Raw genomic sequence first — 24434 nt, 5'->3', positions numbered from 1 at the left:
CATAGCAGATATCAGAATTTCATTCCTTTTTTTTTTTTTTTTTTGCGGTACGCGGGCCTCTCACTGCTGTGGCCTCTCCCGTTGCGGAGCACAGGCTCTGGACGCACAGGCTCAGCGGCCATGGCTCACGGGCCCAGCCACCCCGCAGCATGTGGGATCTTCCCAGACCGGGGCATGAACCCGCGTCCCCTGCATCGGCAGGTGAACTCTCAACCACCGCGCCACCAGGGAAGCCCTCATTCATTTTTAAGGCTGAATAATATTCCATTGCTTGTATAGACCACATTTTGTTTATCCATTCATCTGTCGATGGACATTTGGGTTGTTTTCACATTTTGGCTGTTGTGAATAATCCTGCTATGAACAAATATCTGTTCGAGTCCCTGCTTTCAATTCTTTTGGGTATACACCTAGAAGTGGATTCTGGATTCCATTGGTAATTCTATGTTTAATTTTATAAGAAATCATTTTACTGTTTTCCATAGTGACTACACTATTTTACATTCTCGTCAGCAATGAACAAGTGTTCCAATTTCTCCACATTGTCACCAACACTTGTTATTTATTTTTTTACTTTTCTGATACACACCATCCTCATAAGTGTGAAATGGTATTTCATCGTGGTTTTGATTTGCACTTCCCTAATGATTAGTGATGTTGACAAGCTCTTCATGTGCTTATTGGCCATTTGTATATCTTTGGAGAAATAGCTAATCAAGTCCTTTGCTCATTATTTTTTCATCTATTTGAAATCCCGATATTTAATTTTATTTTTTTAATTAAAAAAAATTTTTCCTTTGCTCATTTTTTAATGGAGTTATTTGTTGTTGTTTATGAGTTGTAAGAGGTCCTTATATATTCTGTAATCTATTGTAAGGGATTTGAAAATTTTTTCCCATTCTGTGGGTTGCCTTTTCACTTTATTAACAGTGATCTTTGATGTACAAAAGTTTTCAATTTTGATGAAGTCCAACTTATCTATTATTTCTTTTTTTTGTTGGTGTGATTCCAATAAATCATTGCCAAACCCAATGTCATGAAATTTCCATCTATGTTTTTTTTTGTTTTCTTTTACGAATTTTATCGTTTTAGCTCTTATGTTTACGTCTTTGATTCATTTTGAGTTAATTTTTGTATAGGGGTAAGGTAAGGGTCCCCCTTCATTATTTTGTGTGTAGATATTCATCTAATGCTATATTTTCGAAGATACTGTTTAAAACAAAACTTGCTGCTTTCCTGGGCATTCTCTAGGCCATCTCAGCAGGGGCGTGGCTTATTTTACACTCTTTAGATTTCTAGCTATGCTCTCGGCCACCATGATAGGTTGGCCCTAAGGTTCTAAAGGGTTTTTGGCTATGTGAATTCTGTGTAGACAATGCCAGACTCCAGAGCTCTGCAATAATCACACTATACACCCATGTAAGCCAAGAATCCGGGTCTTCTCTACATTGCTTTTTTTTTTTTAAACTCTCTTGCAAACATAGTGAATACAATTATAATTGGTTGTGATTGGTTTAATTGCTCATGGGCTTTTTAAATGGGGCGGTGTGCTGGAGCTGACCGGGCTGCAGGGGACAGTCTGAAGCTTCCGTAGCTCTCTTCACAGATTCTTTCATAGCATGTATTACACTTGATCGAGATGGTTGATTTCTGTGTCTGTCTTCCCACTCCAATGTGGACTTGTCATTTCCCCCGGTGCCTGGCACAGACATGTATTAAACAAAACTGAACCAATAGCACTATCTCTTCCTTTTCTCTAAGACTTTTAATGTGCAAAGGCAAGAGATGAGCCGTAAAATCTTGTTTTCATGACAGCACGATCTTCACCGCATTGCTACCTTTGTACAATGAAGGATAAGGATGATGTTGCTCTGAAGGACACTTACTGTATTTTCACAGTTTTTCAAAGTTGAGCATCTGTGCCTTCATTAGAAAGGGAAAGGAGTCAACCATGGCACATTTTAACTCCCATCCATTGCTCAAAGTAAATGGAAACTTTCAGGATAAAAGCCTTAAATTACAAAGCCAAATACTGACTTTCCCAAAAAAAAAAATTCTGTAATGAAATAATCCTATTCAGATAAATGATATTATACTGTAATATTCTTACCACGGTTCTGAACATGTGGATATAAAGTGCTGTATATTTTCACCTAGAACAAGATTTTCACACTGTTTATATTTTCTCTATATGAGGAATATGTGAATATTTCTGCCCTTTTATTCCTGCACCATGTACTAGGAATCAGAGTCACTACAACTAATCTATTTTAGAGATCACCTAAAGCCAGACTTAATTTTCAGAATCCCCAGCTCTCATTCTAAGAGAGTTAATTCTTCCTCAGAATTAAGTTTTTTCCTTAGGAAACATCACATTTCACATCACGTTATTGTTTTTAGAGATAAGCCAGGTTACTAGAGATAAGCCCAGCAGGTGATGGGGTGGTAGACAGTCTGCTCTCTGAGTCTTTCATGCCCTGAGGCTATAGCCCTCTCCTGACCCCTGACCTAGGTTAAAAGAGGGCTCGGAGGAGAAGGTCAAGAAATGTGAGTGATGAATATTCAAATATTCAGTAGAGGGTAAATCTAAACAACAGCAAAGGCTGAAACGCGAGTTATCCCACTGAGGGAATTCTCTTTCGCTCATCTCCCTCCCGGCTACTTTCGGTGGCTGAGTTACATTTAACAGAAGGGTAATTTCAATGATATAAATTAAGGTTGTGATCCGGTGTTACCTTAACCAGTAACATGATTTGCTTTTCCATGTAGACCACAGAGCCTGTCCTTTTGGCTGCCTCCATGGAGTCACGGGCCAGTGGAACACTGCCTTTTTTCCAGCTTTTCTGGGCTTGACCACACCCCCTAATTTAAGGAGGCAGCTCTATTAGAAACATTATGGTCTTTGCATCCTCTTTAGCCTCCGAGCAGAGGATTCCCGCAGGTAGTTGGAAAGAGACCACAGACATTGAGGGAAGCTCACTCGGGACCTATTCTTCACCCAGTTTCTCCGGCAAAGTGGTAAGTGGGGTGTGAGTTTCTGCCTAGAACTTTGCAGTCCATTTTCCTTTTCCTTTTTTTTTTTTTTTCATTTGGTGGAATTAACCGGTAAACTGATGGGGACTTTCAGGATACAAGCGGCTTTCTCTTTTCACATTTTTCTGTATTTTCAATTCAATTGTTTAATAACCATTTTCAAAAATACTTCCTAACCTCGTTAGAATAGTCAGAAATCAAGACCTTTTCTCTCTTTTCCCTGTTTTGTAAGAGCAAAAGCATATGCACGTTTTAGGCACTCGCCGAGCACTTGTCAGAAACTGAATTTTCTTCACATATTGGAGCACTTCCAAAGAAATAAAGCTGTAGTTAAATGTAGACATTTCTTTCCTTATTTGTCTTACACTCCTAGTGAGCCATTGTTTTACTTTTTAATTTAAAAAAAATTTTATTTTAACCTCAGTAGCTTCATTAATTGCCCTTATTTTGAGGAAATTGCTACGGGGTTTGACTCTTGCAGGTCAAACTAGCCTTTTCGGTGTTTTTCCTTGTCCTGTGACTCACAGTTTTCCAAGGGACTGTACTTTTTTTCCCTTGGGACCGTACCTGAGGCAGGGGGATTCCGAAAGTCAAGGAGGGTAATTTTTACCTCCACCACAGAGCTTGAATCCGTGGGCAGCATGATGGACAAGCAGGGGGTGTGGATGGCCGCTCTCCTCCATTGGTTATTTTATATCTGGCAATCTCACTTTGTTGGGGGCTTTTCCTCTACTATTAAAACATCTCTGTTAACCCCTTTTAAAGTTGCATTTCATGTAGGCGAACTATTCAAAAGATGCTGGGTTACCAAGATCAAGGCATTCGATAGCAGGTTTTCCTTATTACCTTTAGGGTAAGATTTTTTTTTCTTTTTTTAAATCTTTTAAAGTTGCATTTCATGTAGGCGAACTATTCAAAAGATGCTGGGTTACCAAGATCAAGGCATTCGATAGCAGGTTTTCCTTATTACCTTTAGGGTAAGATTTTTTTTTTCTTTTTTAAATCACAAGGCCATTTTCCCTCCTACTTCATACCATTACTGTGCAACTGAAAAGAGAGATATTTGTTAAACAACAGGAAATCCAGGTTCGAAAACGGTAACTCTGATAGCTCCGTTTCATCTGTAAAATGCCTGGCACTCTGACTCTTTCAACAACTGTGGTTCTGGATGGCACCGCCTGCCTTCTTTTTATCTAAAGAGAAACCCCTTTGCTTCTGCAGGCGGGGGCCGGGCAGGGAGGGCGCTGGGTGGCCACTATCACTGTGGAGATTCTTCCTTACCTCTTGTTTCTGAAGGGAGGGGAGGGAGAGCTAATGAGTTAATGTCTGCAAAGTGCTTTGAAGATGAAAAGACCTTTTCATGTGTTCTGCATTGTAGTTATTAATATTAATATTTGAAGAAGCATGCTGCTTCTAATTGTAAATCAACATCCTTGCCAACTCAGTAGTGAAAAAACAAACAGTGCAGGCAGCCAGGCAGCCTCTTCCGTCCTGGTTCTGCTGCTGAGGATGTAATGTGGGAAGCTGAGGGCCTGACTACAGAGAGGGCATCTTTGCCTTACCGGCTCCTTACACCGAGGTGCTAGTTGGTCAGAGGTGCGAAGAGGTCCAAGAGCAGAGCCTAGGGGAGGGTGGGTAACAGGGTGTAACCCTTCAACATCTGGTTGGCTGTGACCTTGGAGAACGGGTTGACAGCATGGATCCGGGCCAGTTCCCTGCCTCAGATGATAATGAGTTCAAAGGCGACGAGGGTCAGACCTGGCGCCAGCCCTGGCTTTGGAGTCAGGAAAGTAGAGTGTGCTTGGGTTCTGTTAGAGATTGGCTGTGGAACTGAGAACAAGTTATTTGACGTGACTGTGCTTTATTTTCTTCATCTCTGAAATGTGAATCATGAAAGAAATGTGAATAATGATTTATGCTCCACCTATTTCATGAAGACGAGAGAATAGTTGTAAACAGCATAGAGCTTTGAAGAATAAAAATACTGCCAATAAGGTTGAGGGAAGGTCTGAAGTAACATTGTAACAAATTGGGTGTGTGGGTGCAGGTCCCCAGGGAGGGTGAGTTGGAGGGCAAACAAATGCTCTGGAAACAAATAGCTGCCTTTGCCATTTCCCTTGTTGATTGCTTCAAAGTGTTTGCCTGATTTCTTACTGATAATTCAAGTTCTGCTGTTCCTCATGGTTTTATTGATTGGTGATCAGATCTGTTTTGCAGGCAATGTTCCTTCTCTAATTACCCGCTCAAAACTCCCACTTCTGCATCAACCAGCAGAAGGGAGCTGGAGCATCCTTTCTGCCCTCCCCCCTTCCCTCCTCTTCCTCCTCCTCCTCCTCCTCCTCCTCCTCTCTCTCTCTCTCTCTTTCCTTCTTTATGGGAATTAAAATGTACTTAGTATTTGAGCAAAATAAATGTGGTGAACAGCAAGTTAGTGGCATTTGAGGGGAATCCTGTGAGGTCTTTCAATCCTGGACCAACTTAGGTATGAAGACAACTCAGTTCTTTTGCCCTTCATCTCCTTTCTCCCTGCTCTACTGAAAACGTAGCTTTAGGAAACTCAAACTTTTTAATCTCGATGATTCTCTGGATATAATACCTGGTCTTCTCCACTCCACCCAAGGAAGGATACTCATCCCCGAAGTTTACTGAGCACTTGGTATGTTTCAGGGCCCTTGGTGCTTTGCATGGGCTCCTTCTTTCATCTACAATGAAGTCTGTGAGGTGGGCGGTCCTGTTATCCCCATCTAGCAGATGAGGACTCCGAGGTCTGGTACCATGAACGACTTGGTTGGTGGTGGGACCTGATTAGAACCAAAGGCATGTGAGTTCAGAGCTGTGGCTGGAGTCATATCTCGTAGGAACCTCAGTAGCTTTGAGGCACTTAACACAAATTTAGGCTAAATTTTTCTGCTTAGAGTGATGGTTTGCTTATCTGGGAGAATACTGTGGCTTAGGCCAATTTTCCAAAGGGGAATCTGTGGATTAATGATTCATTGTTAGAAAGACACAGACTCTGAAGAAAGGCTACAAGGTCAGGTTGACGGGATCAGTAAATCTCTCCCTCAATGGGACAGATATTGATTGAATTTCTCCCTCGTGCCCAGCCTCGTGGCCAGCCTCGTGGGGCGCTGTGACAGACACAGAAGGAGAAATATATGTTTCATTTTTAAAAAGAATCAACATAATTTATTTTAGGAGGCAAGATGTTACCTGAAAAGAGATAAAAAATAAGAAAAAATTGTTAAGTGATGTGGTGCAGTCTGTGAATGCTTTGGGAGAGCATATGGAAAAAAAAAGTTACCTAGGGCAGTGAGGGAAGGATATTTTTTGATCAATTTTGTTTCTCAGAGAAGAGAGTAGATTCGATATTCCTGCTGACCACGTGCTGGTGCTGCATCCAGAAAACAGAGGGGACGGTTTGGACAGTGCTTACTAGAATGAAGTCAGGCAGCAAACTTTTAGTGAAGATGTCAAGAAAATAGTCTCAATGAGGGAAATGCAATCTGTATTTTCAAGAGATGTGGAAAAGTAGAAACTCCCAGGGTTTTAGTCTTTTGTGCATTTTAAAAATGTGTTAACTTTTCATTTTGAAATAATTTTAGGTGCATAATGAGTTGCAAAACATAGTAAAAAGACTTTCCAAAAGATTTAAGTCCTTTAAAATGGTGAAAAATATAGTGCCTTTTGGTGCTTCCAGTGATCCTTAATCCAAAAGGTTTCCTCTCGGTAGGGGAAGAGCAGTGATGCCAGTTTCTTGACATAAGAGGTGAAATAACTCAAACCCTGGCTTCTTAGGAAAGGCAGGAAGCCTTGTCAGATGGAGCCATCACCTGGCACGTGGCTTGAGAGGTGGGCACGGGTGCCAAGCTGCACATTCTCCCTGGCTGGGCTTGTGTTGCAGCTGAGATAAAAATCAAACCTCTTCTCAGCGTGTGGCCCGGATTCTTCTAGCCTGTTCCTCGGTGGCCTCTGCCATCCAAACACCTTCTTGTTATAACCACTCATGAATTTAACCAAGTGAGTCCAGACACTGCCCTGCTACTCAAAATGAGGATGGCCGGGTATCCTGTTGGAAGTGTAGACCGTCAGACTGGCTGTACCTCAGACCTGCTGGGTCAGTCCCTGCTTTGTAACCTGATTCTCAGGTGATTCCTAGATGATTACTGTACAAATCAGTTTGGGAAGCACCGTTCTAAAGAAAAAGCAGAAACAAAACAAAACAAATTTCAACAAAACCCAACAAACAAAAACCTCTCGCAATGTTTTCCGTTGCAGCTTATGACTTCCTTATATTTATATCTGGTTGCCAAAGTGTTACTCCACAAAATATTCACATTTCTATCAAAAAGATAATCGGTTTAACTCAGGAAGCTGCGATATTTCCCCATGTGTGCTACGCAATCTTTCAATGAGTTTGTTCCTCACTGTAAGAAGAATGTTTACTTCTTGGTTTTAGGCATAACAAGGGTACAAACAGACTGCCATTCCATAGAAATTGTGGCGCTTTTCTCCTGTGAAATCTTTGATTAGGCTACTCAGCCTATGATTATGGAAGGGAATCCTTTTTTGATTATTTAAATGCAAGTCTTTTAGAAAAAGAGGTAAGGGATATAGGCTATCTGGGTTCTGGCTCTAATATCTGAATAAATAACCTCTGCCACTTTGGGCAGTAAAATAACAATGAATAAAAACCATTATTACTATTAATTAGTCAATGCTTACTAATGCCAGGCACTGTGATAAAATAGCAATAATAATAATAATAACCATTATTTATTGACCATTTTATCATGTATAAAGTAATATGCAAGGGTTTTATTTTATATAACCCTCCTCAATAATTCTGAAAGGGTTGGTATCATTATCTCCATGTTACAGTTGAGGAAATTAAGACTTTGTGAGATGAAGAAATTTGCCCATGACCCACACTCAGTAAGGAACTCCCGGTCAATGCATAGTCTGTCACCTGGAGTTCTTTATCATTCTGCTAAACACTTAACCTCTCTGGGCTCAGTTAACACATATATATGGAATCTAAGAAAAAAAAAAAAAAGGTCATGAAGAACCTAGGGGTAAGATGGGAATAAAGACACAGACCTACTAGAGCACGGACTTGAGGATACGGGGAGGGGGAAGGGTAAGCTGGGACGAAGTGAGAGAGTGGCATGGACATATATACACTACCAAGCGTAAAATAGATAGCTAGTGGGAAGCAGCCGCCTAGCACAGGGAGATCAGCTCGGTGCTTTGTGACCACTTAGAGGGGTGGGATAGGGAGGGTGGGAGGGAGACGCAAGAGGGAAGAGATATGGGAACATATGTATATGTATAACTGATTCACTTTGTTATAAAGCAGAAACTAACACACCATTGTAAAGCAATTATACTCCAGTGAAGATGTTAAAAAAAATTAAAAAATGGGCAGATTTCATGAGATTTTTCCAATTCCCAAATTCGTTGAGTTTACAAAATCCCTCTTTATATAAGTATGCCAGGAAGCTGTTTAGCAGTGTGCTGGGAAATTTGAAACTTACAGTTTGGGCAATAGAACAAATGAAACCTCACTGTGAAAAATGACCATCAGACATAGGGCAAGAAGTTGCTTGCTGGATTTGAGAGCGTTCAGGCAGCTGGTGTGCTTTAGTTGAGTGTTAAAGGGCATTATTAAAACTCTCCCGGCACCGTTCATTGTTCTCTCAATAGCTATCTCTGTATTTATGGCACCTCTCGGTTTTGTTGAGAGCTTCTTAAGACCCAGAACCATATCTAAATTCTAGATTATATCTGACATAACTCCACACATTGTGAGTTGAAAAGTAATTCTTTAAACTTCTAGGCTCCTTAAGGATTTCTTTGGCAGCCACCATGGGGTAAGAGTTGACATTTAGCTTGCAGGTCTTTTCTGGGTTCGACGTGGCCAAGAATCTCATATACCATGACCTCTGCTATAGCCACCCTTGTGAAGCCAAGATGCTTCACATCATTCCTCCAGCTTACTCGTTTTTGTTTCGAGTTTCTTAGTAAGAAAACAATTCCAATTTTTTATACGACAACTTTAATTTTCTTAATGTATTATTGTTAATTTTACTATTAGTATTATTATTACTATTTAAAGCTCAAGCAATCATGCTTTTATATCTATACTACAAAAGCCCAAGCTTTTAGTATGGTAATCTGCCCTAAAGGATCTTTCAATTTCCTCTCCCATTTTCCCCACAATCTATTTGCTTGTTGGATTATTCCCTCCCTGTTCTCTAATCTGCTGTTTTCTTGCTTCTGAATCTTTGTGCATACCTCTAGCTACCCATTTTTCAAGGCCCATTTCAGCGCCACCTTCTCTTGAAGTTTTCCTTTAGCATCCTTCCGTAAGTCATTTCTTCATCTTTTATGTACCCATAATACATTACTTACACCAGCGTTCCTCAGACTTTAGTGTGCAGATGAACCATGTGGAGGGGAACCTGAGCTCTGTAGTTCTACCAGCTCCCAAGTGCTGTCCATGCTGCTGGTCTACGAGGACCCCACTGTTGAGTAGCAAGGTCATCATTTTTCTCATCTCATCAACTAGAAAAATAACTGTATAAAGAAGAAAAGTGAGTTATTCTCACTTTTGGAATTACCATAGCACCTAATACAGGGCTGTGCAGCTAGCTGTTCAATACCAGCTAGCTAGATAAAAATCCCAATTTTTTATTTAGTTATTTATGGAGTGCCTACTATGTGCGTGGCCCTGGAGTACGTCTGAAGGACATTGGTGGTTATTTGCTGAATTTCATGGTTCGATAGAGGATTTGAGGAATAGCATTCGAAGAAAAGGCTGTGGCCACTTCTACTGTCAAACAGCTGATTGAATGTTACCTTTAGTTTTCCAAAAGATGTTCCCACACTAGAAAGAAGAGAGCATTAGTTTCTGAAAAGTTTCAGAGACTAGGATTGGCATTGTGCTCATAAAATTCCTGGACAGGTTTTAATGTATTCCCTTGATGTTTATGGCAGACAGCACCATTCTCCCCAGTGTTGACAGCGCCATTCCAGTATAGTGATGAAGAGGGATTTGTTTCCAGGAGGAGGAAACATAAAATAGTCTACGAGGCACTCTTATCCCCCTGATTGCTATGGTTCAGCAGTTTAAAACCATCTTATATTCTTTGTCTCTTTCAAGAGATATTAGTGAGTGACTCGTAATATTACAATAACAGGAGTCCATTTTTAGTATTCTAAGAAAAGTTAGTTGAGCTATGTCAATTCATACAGAGTTTGAAAGCATTATGCTTAATTAGGAGATGAGAGTTTTCGGAGAAATAGGAGATGGATATGAGTCATTTTCAAGCCTCTATTCAACTAAGAGTTGGGGAATTGTTAGCAGGAAAGGTGGGGCGAAACAACACTGACACGTTCACTGATCTGTGAGTTGATGCCTCATGAACTTAGTGAAAGAGTTGGTGAATTGAGTTTAAGACCCAGAAACCAATAGCACATGGATCAGAACATGGCCTCTATGGTGGGTGCCGGCTCCCTGAAATAAGACGGAATGTTTATTACGGTTATGTTGGAATACTCAGTCAAGAAAATGAGGTTCTTACAGAGTTAGGAATGAGAGAGAGAAACCGTCTTCAATTCTGTTTACCAATTTGTTTTCTACTTTTGGTAACCACAGAGTTTTCTTGGGGGAGTGAGGATTGTTCAGCTATCTAAAGCTGCTTACATTTGAGTTCTTGGAGAACAGGACTCGGTAGCTTTTGTTACACTGCCAGATCAGGGGAGAGATCTAAAATGATTTGAAAAATACAAATGGACTACTCAAGAGAATTAGAAAGAAGATAATGGAAGACAATAGACTCATCAATGGGGTATGTCTGTTAGTTTAGAGAAAAATATGATTCTGCTTGTAGTTAACATTAAAGAAATCTAACCTTGGGGTTGCATAGGGACACATGTCATCACAGGTGATGTCCCTTTTTTTTGTCCCAGAGATATCCTCACTGTCTTGGATAAACTCAAGCACTGAGACATAACTCTTCACATAACTAACTATTTCACATACAGGTCTTTCCTTCATTTAGTCAACAGGAGTATTGCACGTCTATGGTGTGCCAGCTAAAGAGACACAGTCCCTACTCTCTAGCAACTCATGATGCAGGAGCAGAAACTGAGATGCAGGAAGTACTCTGAACTTTGGTCGGTACCTTGTGAAAGTGAATCCCATGCTGGAGGACCGAGAATGTCTGTCTAACTGACAAGAAGTTTTAGGGAAAGCTCCCTGAAAGAGGTAACACTCAGTCTGAGTCTTTAAAAACAGATTTACATGTCATTTGGAAAGAAGAAATTCAAACTCTTTCCATTGCACATGAAAGATGTTGCCTCAGTGACATGGGTGACACTGTTGTCTTTAGTTTGGCAAAGGTGCTGTCATTCAGGGAAAGTGTCCTTTGAATGGCTAGTCCTGTTGGAAACCAAATTGTTTTTCTCCTGCACTCCAGTCCAACTTGCAAAGAGGAAAAAAATGCATCATCTATATTTTCTGTGACAGCTTTATTGCACTTTTGTATTCCCCGTGTGCAGTCTTCATATGTTATAGCCATAATTGACCTACAGGCTAACACAAAGATGAGAGGGCAAGGTCAAATTTAAATCACAACGGGTTTGTTGGCGGCACTATAATTCTGGCTTCTCTCTATGGAAGGAAGTTTGTCAATATGTATTCAAATATAGAATGTACACTGTACATATTCTTTGTCCCCAAAATACCACTTTTGTCCTTTAATGGGAGTAGGAAATATTTTAGGAACTTTTATAATGACAAGGAATTGGGAACAAATAAATTTTACAGTAATAAGAGGCTCATTAAGAAAAGTATGATGCATACATACAATAGAATCCTCAACAGCTGTATACTTTGGGATGTACGACTATATTTATTGACATAGAAAACTATCCATAACATCATGTCAAATGTCAGTGAACAAAGCAGATTGCAAAACAGCATGTAGAGAATAATATCGTGAAGGTAAAATTCTGATCATGTGTATATTTGTATGGACACATTAAAAAATACCCAGCAGAATGCTGAATAAAGTATTAGGACAATTATCTCCAGAGGGTAGAATTTCAGGTGATTTTGACATTCAGGATAGACTTTTCTGTATTTCTCTTGTAATTTTTTCAATAAATATATATATTTTGGCAAAAATTATTTTCAAAAGAAAAAATTTTGAAGTGTGGTTTATGGGGTTATTTACCTGAAGGCATAGTCTTTCTTTGAAGAGCATATAACCCCAATGAAAAACCCTTAAGTGATGTCACAGTTATCACCTAGACATGCAGCCAAGCAGGGGCAGAATTGATAGGAACTGGATTCAGCTTCCACTAAGCCTGGTCTCTGGGATTCCCTCTCTTCTGCTGCCTTGGCCTGAAACACCCCTCCAAGTCCCCCTCCTCCCTTCCTTCTGTGTGTCACCCACCCCGCCCCTGGAGAGACCTGGATGGAAGGAAGTGTCAGCCTGTAGATCCTGGCCTGGGTCCCGGGCTTGTTCGGGGCCGGAGTCTCCAGGGGCGGTCACGTGTTTTAGGAAGAATCGAGATCTCCCCAGAGTCCCAAAGGCTTTACTGGATGCGAGATGCCCATGGAAACCAAACTGCTACCTGTTTTTCCCTCTGCACGGTTTGCCCATCTTTATCCTGTAAGTCCGGGGTGGGGAGGCTAGACAGGAGAGGTGGCTGGTGGGCTAGTGTCAGTCTCAACTTGGCCCGAGTCTTCCCCCCACCCCCGTAAAAAAAGGGGCTTAAGTGAGTTCAGGTGTTTGTAAAAGTTTTGTAACTTAACACTCTCATATTCAACAGTTATTTGAGTGCCAGCTGCCTACCAACACTGGCCTAGGATCTAGGGATTCGGAGTGAAGAAATACACTAAACTTTGTCCTCGACGGACGGACGGACTTAAATTCTAGTGGGGTAGGAGTTGGGGACACAAGGAAGAAGCAGCTGAGTGTCAGAGCAGGAAGGAAGCTGCTGTTGACACGGGGCGGTTGAAAGGCTTCTGGGTGAGGCGACCTTGAATGGCTAGTGGATAAAGGGAGAGAGTTCTCAATTCGAAAGGGATCACGGAACAAACCTATTATTTCCAGTGAATCTCCACCCAGATCTACAATCTATTCAGAGTCTCTGATTGGAGAATCGAATACATTTACTTCTGATCTATCTCTTACATGTTCAGTCTCGCGAGACCAATTTGTTCATTCATTCTTTCATTCATTCACTAATTAAAAAAAAAAAGAATTCTATGATACCCCTCAGTCTGTCTTATATTCTGGAGATACAAAGATGAAAAAGGCATAGTGTCTGCCTTCAAGTAGCTCTGAGTTTAGTGGGAGAGGCGGGTAGAAACAGGCATTTATACAACAGTATGTTGTGCACAGTGATGGAAACACGTGGGCAACACAGAGAAGGGACAGCCAGCCTAGGCTGGGACGAACAGCAGTTCCAGAAGGATTCCGGGTGGCTGAAACTTCTGAGATGAATCTAAAAGCTTCAGGAGAAGGGGTTAGTTAGTCCTGAGGGCGTTTCTAACAGAGGTGATCAGGCGAGAAGGGTATAGGGCCGTGAGAAATAGCACCAGGTGCCTAAGAAAACAACAGAGTTCCTAGGTAGAGGAGTGGAGACATCGGTGGGGTGGTGAGGAATGGAGCTACAGTGCTCCACTTGGGTCCTGGAGGCCAGGGAGGATCACAGCTGGGGGCCCAGCTGCCTCTTAAGCACAGACTCACTGAGGACAGCTTTACTCTGCTCTGCTCCGCTCCAGCACTGCTGGTCCCATTCAAGGAAATGAACTCAGTTCTCCGCGGCTCTCTGTTACCAAGGGTTCAAACCATTTCTGCATTCAGACAAGCCTCCGGATGCCTCTAGGCCGGGGAGTAAATCTGAACTCACACAGTTGTTTTGTGTTTAGGCATAAATGTTTATAATGCCAAGACAAAAAAGTCTGTCCAGCCGATGTCCAAATAGCTGTCATGTGGGAGGGAGTTCTCCTCGGCCAACACGTCAAAAAACTTTTTTTTTTTTTTTTTTTTACCCAAACAGTTTTTCTGAAAGGGTTTACATCTACAGCAGCTGGTCTGTGTCACCATCGACAAGTGGAAACAGGGCGGGTTCTTTTCTTCTTTCTCCAGAAAAGAATGAAGCGGTCATCCATTTCTGTCCCAGAGTTATTTCCTGAGATGAGAGCCCTTAAGTGCCCTGGCAACTCCCTCTTTCCAGCTTCCTCCATGGGCGAAGGACTTTTCCCCAAGGGGAGCGTCAGTCACGGTGCATGAAGCTTCGAGAATTCAGCCCAGCTCAGGATGGACCATATGTGGGCCCACGGGGTTCCTCACTCACTCTGTCCGTCAGAAAGAGAAAGCACGTTTCCACTAAGCCTTTTTCCCAGCTAGGAGGAGGAGTGTTGCTCTTGGTGCCTTTGAGCTGGGCTTCAGGACAAGGCTGCTGATTCCAAAAGTGCTTTCTTTTACAAAGGTGTAAGTCTAACCGGAATTCAGAAGGGTAACGGTCTTCTGCCGCTTGTGAGAGTCTAGGGAGGATCCATAGGGCCATGTGGTCACACCTCGCACTGTGCAATCTTCCATGGTTTCCTGTTCCCCAGCCTTCGGCAAAACGGACTGCTTACTTTTTTCCATATTGTTGGTAAGCTCCTCATCACCTTGTATTTTAGTTCTATGGGAGCCCGTCTTCCCCACTGCCTGCAGACGGAGATCTATCTTTCTCAGCTTTGTCCCGGGTCTGATAGAATGTAAGGTCCAAGAGGTCCGGGGTCTTTGTTTACCTGTGTATCTCCAGCACCCAGAACAGTGCCTGGCACATAGCATGCACAGGGTGATTATTTACTGAATGATTAACAAGTTCCTGGCAAAGGAAGCCTTTGACATGCCTGTTGAATAAATAACTGGGGTCTGTGATGACTCATGGGGCCCGGGGTGGGGGGGCTTTTTTGGAGGAAATTGGAGGGCTGGATGGCTTGCACAAAGCAGCACTGCCACACCTGGACATTTCCCAGAGGTTTTAGGTTGCCCTGTGGGTCCCTGGAGGGATGAGCAGCTTTTCCCTAAGGAATCAGATCTTGGTTATGCCATTCTCAGTATGACACAATCTATGTTGTCAACTTTTAAGTCTCATCTCTGAGTAGATCCAAAACTGTGAAGTGCAGGTGGATGGGTGAATGATGACTCATTAGGACTTTAAAATTTGAATTTAAGACGAAAAGCAGCAACGCTTCTGTACAATATATGGGCGGTGTCCACACTGAGCTGTGGTAGGCTTCTTCTTACTCCAGGCCCTCTACCCAGCGCAGGGTCTGATACTTGGTAGCTGCTTACTATTTTTAGAAAGAAGCACTGAAGAGGGGACCACGGTTCCAGATGGGAACAGTGTCCTTGGACTAGAGACTTTGATCTTTTTCTACTCTTCTGCTTTGCCACCTGGGAATTCTTCCTAAGGGCCATTTATGGCAATCAAGTCCCTGAAAAACAAGAAAACAACATCTTGATGAACATAGGTACCCTTAGCTATTTTACTTTTTTAAAATTAATATTAATTTGACTGCTTCTACTTTGGGGAGAAAAGACATCATAAAAAGGTGCCATTTTAGTTAAAAACAATAAGCACAGGGGCTTCCGTGGTGGCGCAGTGGTTGAGAGTCCGCCTGCCGATGCAGGGGACACGGGTTCGTGCCCCGGTCCGGGAGGATCCCACATGCCGCGGAGCGGCTGGGCCCGTGAACCATGGCCTCACACACACACACACACACACACACACACACACACAAACAATAAGCACAGCTCTGGGATAATTTATGTCTTCAGAAGATTTTTAACTTACTGCTCAACTGTAGGATGTTAGTTGCTATGTGATGGTAGCCCTTAGTCAGTATAACTTTGTAGTGCAGAAATTTAATTATGTTATTTATTTAGTTTTGAAGTCTAGCTTTTTTTTTTTGTTTTTTTCCTTCCTGGCCTCGCCGCGTGGCGTGTGGGATCTTAGTTCCCCAGCCAGGGATCAAACCTGTGCCCACTGCAGTGGAAGCATGGAGTCTTAACCACTGGACCACCAGGGAAGTCCCTTAACTATGTTATTTAAATACAATTCATATGAAAGAAGATATATACGCTGTCAAGCTGTATCAAGATGGTGAACAAAATTGTAAATTGAACATAAGACATATCGTATTCTTTATATTTCTTGAAATGGGGTCAGTGGCTTTAATTATTCCCAAGAATAAAGGAAAAGGACAGACAAATACAAAGTGGAAAGTAGCTAAGTGGAAACTCAAATGTCACTCCCTAACAATAGGAATTTGGCCTCTGAATGACATACCTAGGAATTTAATCTTCTAAATCGTTCAAGAAAGACATTTTTTTAGTGTGTAATATTGAACTTATGAAAGTGTGTGAACTAGTGTACTTTAGAGAGCGTTTGGATCAACAGAAATATTTGCATATATAAATGATTTTCTTGATGACCGACAGCTAACTGGAAAGTCCCTTCAGCTAGAACATTCCTCAAACGTGATGGTCATTCAGACTTTGAATGGAGATAGTAGCTCTCAACAAGACATTTAATTAGCCCTTCTCCTTTTTTCAAGATGGATAATGTTCACTCCCCTTTTCGGGTCTTCTCTCTGTTTATCTGTCTCAGGGTCCTGGTTGACACGCCTCCTCGATGGAGGTTTTCCATCCCTCTTTTCTCCAATCCTTTCTCTATTCTGTCCTTCATCAGTTGATAAATGCCACACTTCATATGGAGGGCCAGACCTGGTTGGGGGTGGAGGGAGGGAGATACAGGAATAGAAATGTTTCTAAAAAAGACACACAAGACCCATTCCTGCCCAGAAACCCTCTAAAGGGTCTTTTTATGGACTCTGACTGCTTATCATCTGCAGCAGGCATCACCATCCAGGCTACCTTGCAGTCAGGGGACTGGCTCTTTCTGGGGTCTGCCTTACTCTCTGTTGGCCACTTTGTTTTTCTACGTTTTAATTTCTTTCTCTGTAACACAAAGAAGTGAACGCCACGGTTCCTAAGGAGACCTGCTCCGAGCCCTCCTTTGGTTGCTGGTCCACGCATGTTCTGCACCCAGTGGCTCAGTGAATGCTTTTTCCCACACAGGGGCTGACGGCGTGATGAGCTACTTTGTGGAGTCTGCAGTGAGTGGCCCTGCCCACTACTCAGCGGTGCGACCTGCAGCAGTGGTAGGTGGGACCCCTTCCCTGCCCTACCCCAGCCCACCGTGCCCTCCCCTCTCCTCCCTCGGTTCCTGCTTTCTGATCTCTCCTAGACAGAAGCAGCTGGGGACCCAGCTCCACAGTTGGACTGAGCTTTGAGGTTTTTGGAGGGGTTACATTGTGAGATTATCTGTCATTTTATCACCATATAAAGTAAAACATCCAAGACTGATAGATTTGCTGAGAAAGATTTTTGTGTTGCAGAGAATATGACTCAAACATGAGTAACGGTTAAAGCCAGGTGATTTTTCACAGCTCAGTTCATTTGGTGAAGATTTTTCACACGTTGATGTACCTTAGACCTATTCTTAGCATAATTGAACTTATTTTTCTCCTCATACATAAAAGCTAAAGTATACAAGCTTTCTAATCACAGAATTTGAAACTGGAAATAAAATATGATAACAAATTAGTAGGAAAAATTCCTGAGTCCTAGAATAAGAGAAGAGGGGTAAAAGGAACTTTAAAATTGGACTAAAGGTTTTTTGCTCTTAGGGAAGAAGGCTTTCACCCAAGCTATGTGCTGATCAGTTGAAATATTCAGCTAAATTTCTTATAAATTTACTGTGTGAGAGATCCCATAATGCTGTCATTTATTGAGTCCAATGTTAAGCGAACTTTTAATATTAGCATTGAATCATTAACTATTGATTCTAAATTCTGTGTGTTTTTGTATAAAGATAGCCATCATAAATGTTGAACTTTTTTTACTTAATCTGGATATGGACAGATAAGTTTACTGTTAACTCTTCCAAATACGTTTATGGGTCTATATAGATGCCAGTCAACCAGAGCTCTGTTTGGACTGCAGGCTTTGTCCAGTCTGAGGTTCTGCAGAACTTTTAACTGGTACCCGTCAGTTTGCCATGACCTCTCACTGTAATTGTATATCAAAAGATCTGATGTGTTTGAAAATTACTTTCTGTAGTATTGAAAAAATAATTACTTAGAAAAGGTATTTTATGTTCAAGGAATGATTAACACGTCTTTCTTCACTGGCTGTTCTGTAATACATATTTCTTCTTTTTTAAGTGGCTTCTGTTTTCATATAAACGCCATTCACTATTAAAAAATTAGAATCAGGAAAACGTTTAGAGTACAATTTACTTCAGAACTATGTGTAAAATGCACACACACACACATCAAGTCCAGACCAGAAGTTTTTCCATTCTGCTTAGAAATTTCCAGGAGGCTTGCTAAGGTCCATAGGGCTGGGGACATTGCCAGGGAAAGGCTCTGTCTGCTTCTCACACAAAGGTTATCATCTAAGGTCAGCACAAATGACACTAAAGTTTTCTTTTCTTTTCTTTTTTTTTTTTTTTTGCGGTACGCGGGCCTCTCACTGTTGTGGCCTCTCCCGTTGTGGAGCACAGGCTCCGGACACGCAGGCTCAGCAGCCGTGGCTCACGGGCCCAGCCGCTCCACGGCATGTGGGATCTTCCCGGACCGGGGCACGAACCCGCGTCCCCTGCATCAGCAGGCGGACTCCCAACCACTGCGCCACCAGGGAAGCCCTAAAGTTTTCTTAAAGGTGATTTTGTAGAGATTTGTTAAAGTAAACAAGGATATCGTGATTTCAGGGCAAAATGTGTCATTGACTTGGAAAGGTAGATTTAAAAGCCAGCCTATGCATATACCCTGAGAAAACCATAATTCAAAAAGAGTCATGTGCCACAATGTTCATTGCAGCTCTATTTACAATAGCCAGGACATGGAAGCAGCCTAACTGTCGATCTACAGACGAATGGATAAAGAAGATGTGGCACATATATACCATGGAATATTACTCAGCCGTAAAAAGGAACGAAACTGAGTTATTTGTAGTGAGGTGGATGGACCTAGAGACTGTCATACAGAGTGAAGTAAGTCAGAAAGAGAAAAACAAATACCGTATGCCAACACATATATATGGAATCTAAGAACAATGATTCTGATGAACCTAGGGGCAGGACAGGAATTAAAAAAAAAAAAAAGCCAGCCTAATTCTTTTTGCCCGTATTGTAATCCAATTAAACAAGTTTAATAACCTGTCGGAAAAAGTGATGCCATGCGAATTTGCATATATTTTATTTTAGGCACTGAAATAAATTTTATTACAAGTATACACATTGCAGGTATAATATTAAGTTATCGTAGACAGGGCATCTGGAAATTGTATGAGATTTAGAAAAAAAAACAAGAACAACTCTTAAGTGTGTATTTTCAACTGAAGACCCCAGCCCTGGCTGAATACCCTGGATATTTTTAAGGCCTTTTGAATGGTTTCCACTGGTTTCACAGCAGAGAACCCATTTATCCCCAAACCCAGCAGCCATACCTGAAAAACGTTATCAGCACGTGGGATTCTTTTCACTCCCGTATTTCAGAGTTGCTTGGGTAATAGCAGAAAGCTACATGGGAGAACTGCTATGTCATTGTTCTAGCACTTTCGCTCATAACTTCTCTCTGGGCCTCAGTTTCTCCATCACTGGAACTGGTTAGGCAAACTTTCAGAACCATAGAACATGCAGAAAAGTCCTCTGACTTCTTCACCGACGTCCTTTTTAATTAAAAAAAATAGGTAAATAAAATTGATGAGTACAAGCTCAAGTTCAATGAGCCAGCTCCTACAGACAACCTCCATCCAACTTTAGGCTGGGCTGTAATAACAGTCAAAGAATTTGTACATTGTCTACAGAATATAACCTTGGGACATTGGCATATGAGAGAAACTAGCAAACCTCACACTCTCAATCCCAGTCTAAGATTTCGCAGAGGAGTGAGTACAGCTTCACTGACTTTCCCAGACAAGAACTTTAACGTCCCAGGCACCTGAGTCTTCTCAGTTCTGTTGGAGCCTCATTGTCTGGAACTCAACCAGTGGAGCTTAATCTGATCATTCAGGTCCTCCTGCCCGGCGCCCTGGTCTCTGGGTTAGTTAGCCTGGGCCTCCAAGAAGAGAAACTGTCCCAGGTATGGGAAGTTTGAGGGTGAAAGGAAAACCATGAGGACAGTGGGTTTTTAATCTGGGGGTGATTTTTTTAAACATCTTTATTGGAGTATAATTGCTTTACGATCTGGGAGTGATTTTTCCCCCAGGGAATATTTGGTGATATTTTTGGTTGTCAAAACTTGACGGGCACGGGTGCTCCTGGCATCCAGAGGGTAGAGGCCAGGGATGTAGCTAAGCATCCTGCACGGCACAGTCCCGTTCCCCATGACAAAGAATTGTCCAGCCTCAAATGTCAGTAGTGCCGAGGTTGAGAAGCCCTGCCCTAGAATACACACAAGATCAGGTTTGAAGGTGGGGTGGTACTGTGTGTATTTACTTGTAATTATTGCGTTAGAAAGGGAAATCTTAAAAAAGAAAAAAAAAAGTGAGACTATATCCATGTTATGAGGGGTTCTGCTAAGCAGGCTGCTTTAGGTGTCCAAGAAACAATCTTCTAAACTAGGACACGAATATTTTCCAGGCTCTGAAGACTGCTAAATCTCAGATTCCTTATTTGTGTGTTAGAGGTAGCATTAGTGTGATTTGATCATTTGCTGTACCAGGGGAAGCCTTAAAATAATCACAGCAACAGTTGTAAAATTCATCCCATACTTCGGGTACTGGCCATTGTACACAGAACTCACATTATCTGCCTCGGGACCCCTTCGTCAAAAGCAGGACACAAGTTCTCTCCCTTGTAAGGTCAGTCTCTTGGGAGACCTTCATGAAAGAAGCGATATCACAGCTGGGGTGGTAGGGAAATGACACTTCTGGAAGTTGTCTGGCCATTGTGTTGGAGGGGATGACGTTTTCAGGTACTTATACTTATATTGTTGTGTGTCAGGGACCCTTTCATCCAAGGGGAGGAAACGCTCCTTCCTGTTATGCTGGCTCAGCGAGCCCGCCGTGCGCCCTGGAAGTCCCTCGAAGCCCTGGTCCTCTCCTGTGTCATCCTCCCCTTCATGCCGCTGAGTCCGCAGAGCTGGGGGAGGGCGGGCATAGGAGGATGGGCTGCCCCTAATTTTGACCAAACATGTCCTTGTCCTTGGCTACCTCACCAGCAAGGAGGATGCGGAGGAGGTCCTTGAGGATCGATGGCCCCTGAGCCATGTGAGCTTAGGAAGCACCTTGAACTGTACAGAGGGGAGGAATAGACGACTGCCCACTCACCTGCTCTCAGCGCTCAGGCCTTTGGGAATATAGCGATACGCCGGGCAAGTAACTGTCCAGAGGGCCAGACCACATGGAAGGCTCAGCCCGGCCAAGTACCATGGCAGGCACTTAGGCTTTGGAGTCAGAAAGACCTGAGTTAAATTCTGGTCTGTTACTCCTCAGCCATGTGACCTTGGGCAAATTACTCCCTCAATGTCCTCATCTGTAAAATAAGCACAGAGTATAACTTACCATATCAGGTCATTGTGATTCCGGACACAAGTATGACCTCAGTTAATTCCCTTTCCCTGTGTTTACCATCACTTCTCGGTTTTTCTCTGGATTATTTGATCATGTGAGATGGCCACATAGAGGGAGAAGTGGAGATGATTTCACTGATTGTCCATACAAGGGTGTTTCCAGAACAAGATGGGGCTACGGGGGTCAAGATGGAGACATTCTTGGTGAGAAACCTCCTTGCTTCATCACTACCCTGCACTAGAAATAGCTCCCCTGCCACCAGATCAAAGTTCTCTTGTAATGGGCTGGTGGTTTACAACCCCATTGTGTAAACAGACCTGGTTCTCTTATCTTGAGTAATTGCAGTTTAATTGGGCTTCCTTGGGAAGCAATTCCCTTCTTAGCCAGTGCTGTTCATACTCTCACCTCCACCCCACATGCCTTAGGATGTGTTCACAGGGGTCTCTGTGCAGTCCCTGCACTTCTTGGGAATTTGGGAAGGGCTGGTGCTTGTTTCTATGAAGCTTAGCACACATGCCTTTTCCTTCTCTCTGGGAATCCTGGAGAGCAGTGGATAAGGTATTCCAGATTAGAGAAATGAGAATACAGAAAAAGAAATTTAGAATGTAAATGGAAACTGGAAAAGAAAATTTTTTCTTGTCGCTTGGGGTGGTGACGGCTTTACCTCTGGAGAGGTTGCTGGAACATGATGTTTAAGAAATGATCTATAGCCATAACTCTTAGTGGTAGTCAGAAAAAGTGAAGGAAAAAAGAGAGATGTTGTGTATTTTTCCAGCATCTTAGAAAGTGGGGATTTTCTAAGATACTGGGTTCAGTTAGCACAAACTGGAGAATTTTAGAGCCAGACTATAACCTAGAGGCCATCTCCCAATATCAGGAAATTCAGGTCCTGAGAGGTTAAATTAAGTTGCCTGAGCTTAGAAGTATGATCTGGAGTATGGTCCAGATCTCCCAGCTCCTGGCTTAGGACACTGCTTACCATCAAACGCATCTTGATGATTCTTAAGAAATGTGGAGATGAATAAGAATTTATGACAATTCATGGATTCATATGCTTTATTCATGCTGAATTGAATTTAAGACAAAGAACCCCCAGAACTCCATTTTGTAGAGCGCTGAGCAAAACGCAATTCCTGCCCAGTTTTTCCACCATGGGAGGTTCTCCCAATGTCCTATCAGGAGGCTCTGAGTCAGCTTCACCCTCCGTCTCCACACTTGGGATGGATGCCTGGGTCTGGCACCCCATGGAGTCACTGGGAGTCTGAAGACTTCCCGCTAAGCGAGTGGAAGCTGATGTGTGACACGCATCTCACCTCATATCTCTCAGCAAGAGAATGTCAAGTCCAGGCGCCCAGAACTGGGGCAGGTCCCACCGAGAAATGTCTTGAGTGGAAGGGACTGTGGTCTCAGGCTGGCGTGAGAAGCTGCAGCATCGGTCACTGCCCCCCTCCCCCACCTCGGTCTGCAGCCCCAGGCCTGGGGGGCGTCTCAGGGTGGCCTCAGCTGTGGTCCACGTGGCCCGTGTGGAGGCCAAGCACAGCTTTTCATGGAGAGCAGAATCCGCTGTTCCCACCTTTGCTCTCTCTGTGCTTCAGATTCTCTTATGTCTCAGAAACCTACAGTGGTCTGGCCTGCCCTCTCGCCAGCGCCCAAGCCCATCACTCTTATTGTTTTAAAAAGAATTTCCTGGCCTTGAGTCTAAAATTAAATCGCCCTTTGAGGGTTTCCTATTTTGTCTGTTCCTGCCTCTCCTGTGGCTGCAGCACCCTCGCCCCCTCCCCCTTGGTGGGAGAGCTGAGGGGTGTTTCCGTGTTGCCTCTTTCCTGTCTCGAGGGAGCAGGATGCATGTGCCCCCCTGAAGCAGAGGTGCCCCAGATACAGTTTGCCCCAGACTCCTCCCCAGCGATGCCAAAAGTGCTTCTCCGTGAATGTAAAGAGGTGCTGGCTGGTCTAGCATCTTCTGAGGATGTGGAAGCCCAGACTCGACGACAGCTCTGCGGAGTCGGTCAGGCCAGCCTGGGAGGGCAACTGCCTGCAACGAGGTGAGAGGTTTTAAGATGAGAAATTCCCCATTTATTGCACAGACTTGCACCCAGCATGTGAGAGACCCTGGATGGTTCAGCAGCTAGGCAGGCACTTCCTAACTTCACTTTCTCTACTGAAAAATGGGAAAGGTGGTGGCAGAACGGCATGTGAGCCCATTTCAGGGAAGAATGAGGACAAACAGCATGAAGGCGTTAATACATTTCAAGGGGACATTGTACGTCATGAATCTAAATGATGACAACTTCCGGTTCTCTAGGCTTTTTCTTCCACGCTGGGGTGGTTGGTTTTTTTTTTTTAATCGAATGAAGGTTGTCAGTTACAAGGTGTCAGGAGAAAGAATGTGGTTGGATCAGCAAAAAGGAGACTTGCAGTTGGAAAGGAACTTGGTGATCACTGGGGCCAGCGTCCTCAGGAAGCAAAGGTTTAAGGAGGTTAAGAGACGGGCTGGAGGCTATGCAGCTCCTTAGGGGCAGAGCAGGACTGAAACCCAGGCTTCCTGATTTCCAGTCTCCTGTCTTCCTGCTGGAGTGTATGAATGTCTGTGCCAGGCCTAGAATGACACAGAGTTATCCCCGTGGATGGCAAACCCCTGTGCTCATCCATCCAGTGTTAACTCAGCTTTGCATCTGGGCATGTATATATATATATATATATATATATATATTTTTTTTTTTTTTTTTTTTTTTTTTTTTTGCGGTACGC

General features: G+C 42.9%; 1 long non-coding RNA gene across 2 annotated transcripts in view; it reads left to right on the top strand.

The window, feature by feature from the left end:
* The first annotated feature begins 2937 nt into the window (after nucleotides 1–2937).
* The window catches only part of LOC102976433 (uncharacterized), a 34005-nt gene continuing 12508 nt past the window's right edge, over nucleotides 2938–24434 (top strand). For both annotated transcript variants that reach the window (XR_002892966.3, XR_449376.1), the window contains exons 1-2: nucleotides 2938–3018; nucleotides 17187–17269. This is a non-coding gene — a long non-coding RNA (uncharacterized lncRNA). The remainder of the gene's footprint in view (nucleotides 3019–17186; nucleotides 17270–24434) is intronic.

This window comes from Physeter macrocephalus, chromosome 16 (assembly GCF_002837175.3).
Source record: "Physeter macrocephalus isolate SW-GA chromosome 16, ASM283717v5, whole genome shotgun sequence".
Classification (NCBI taxonomy): Eukaryota; Metazoa; Chordata; class Mammalia; order Artiodactyla; family Physeteridae; genus Physeter; species Physeter macrocephalus.
Note: the sequence above shows the minus strand (reverse complement) of the source record. Positions and strands in the feature narration are given on the sequence as shown.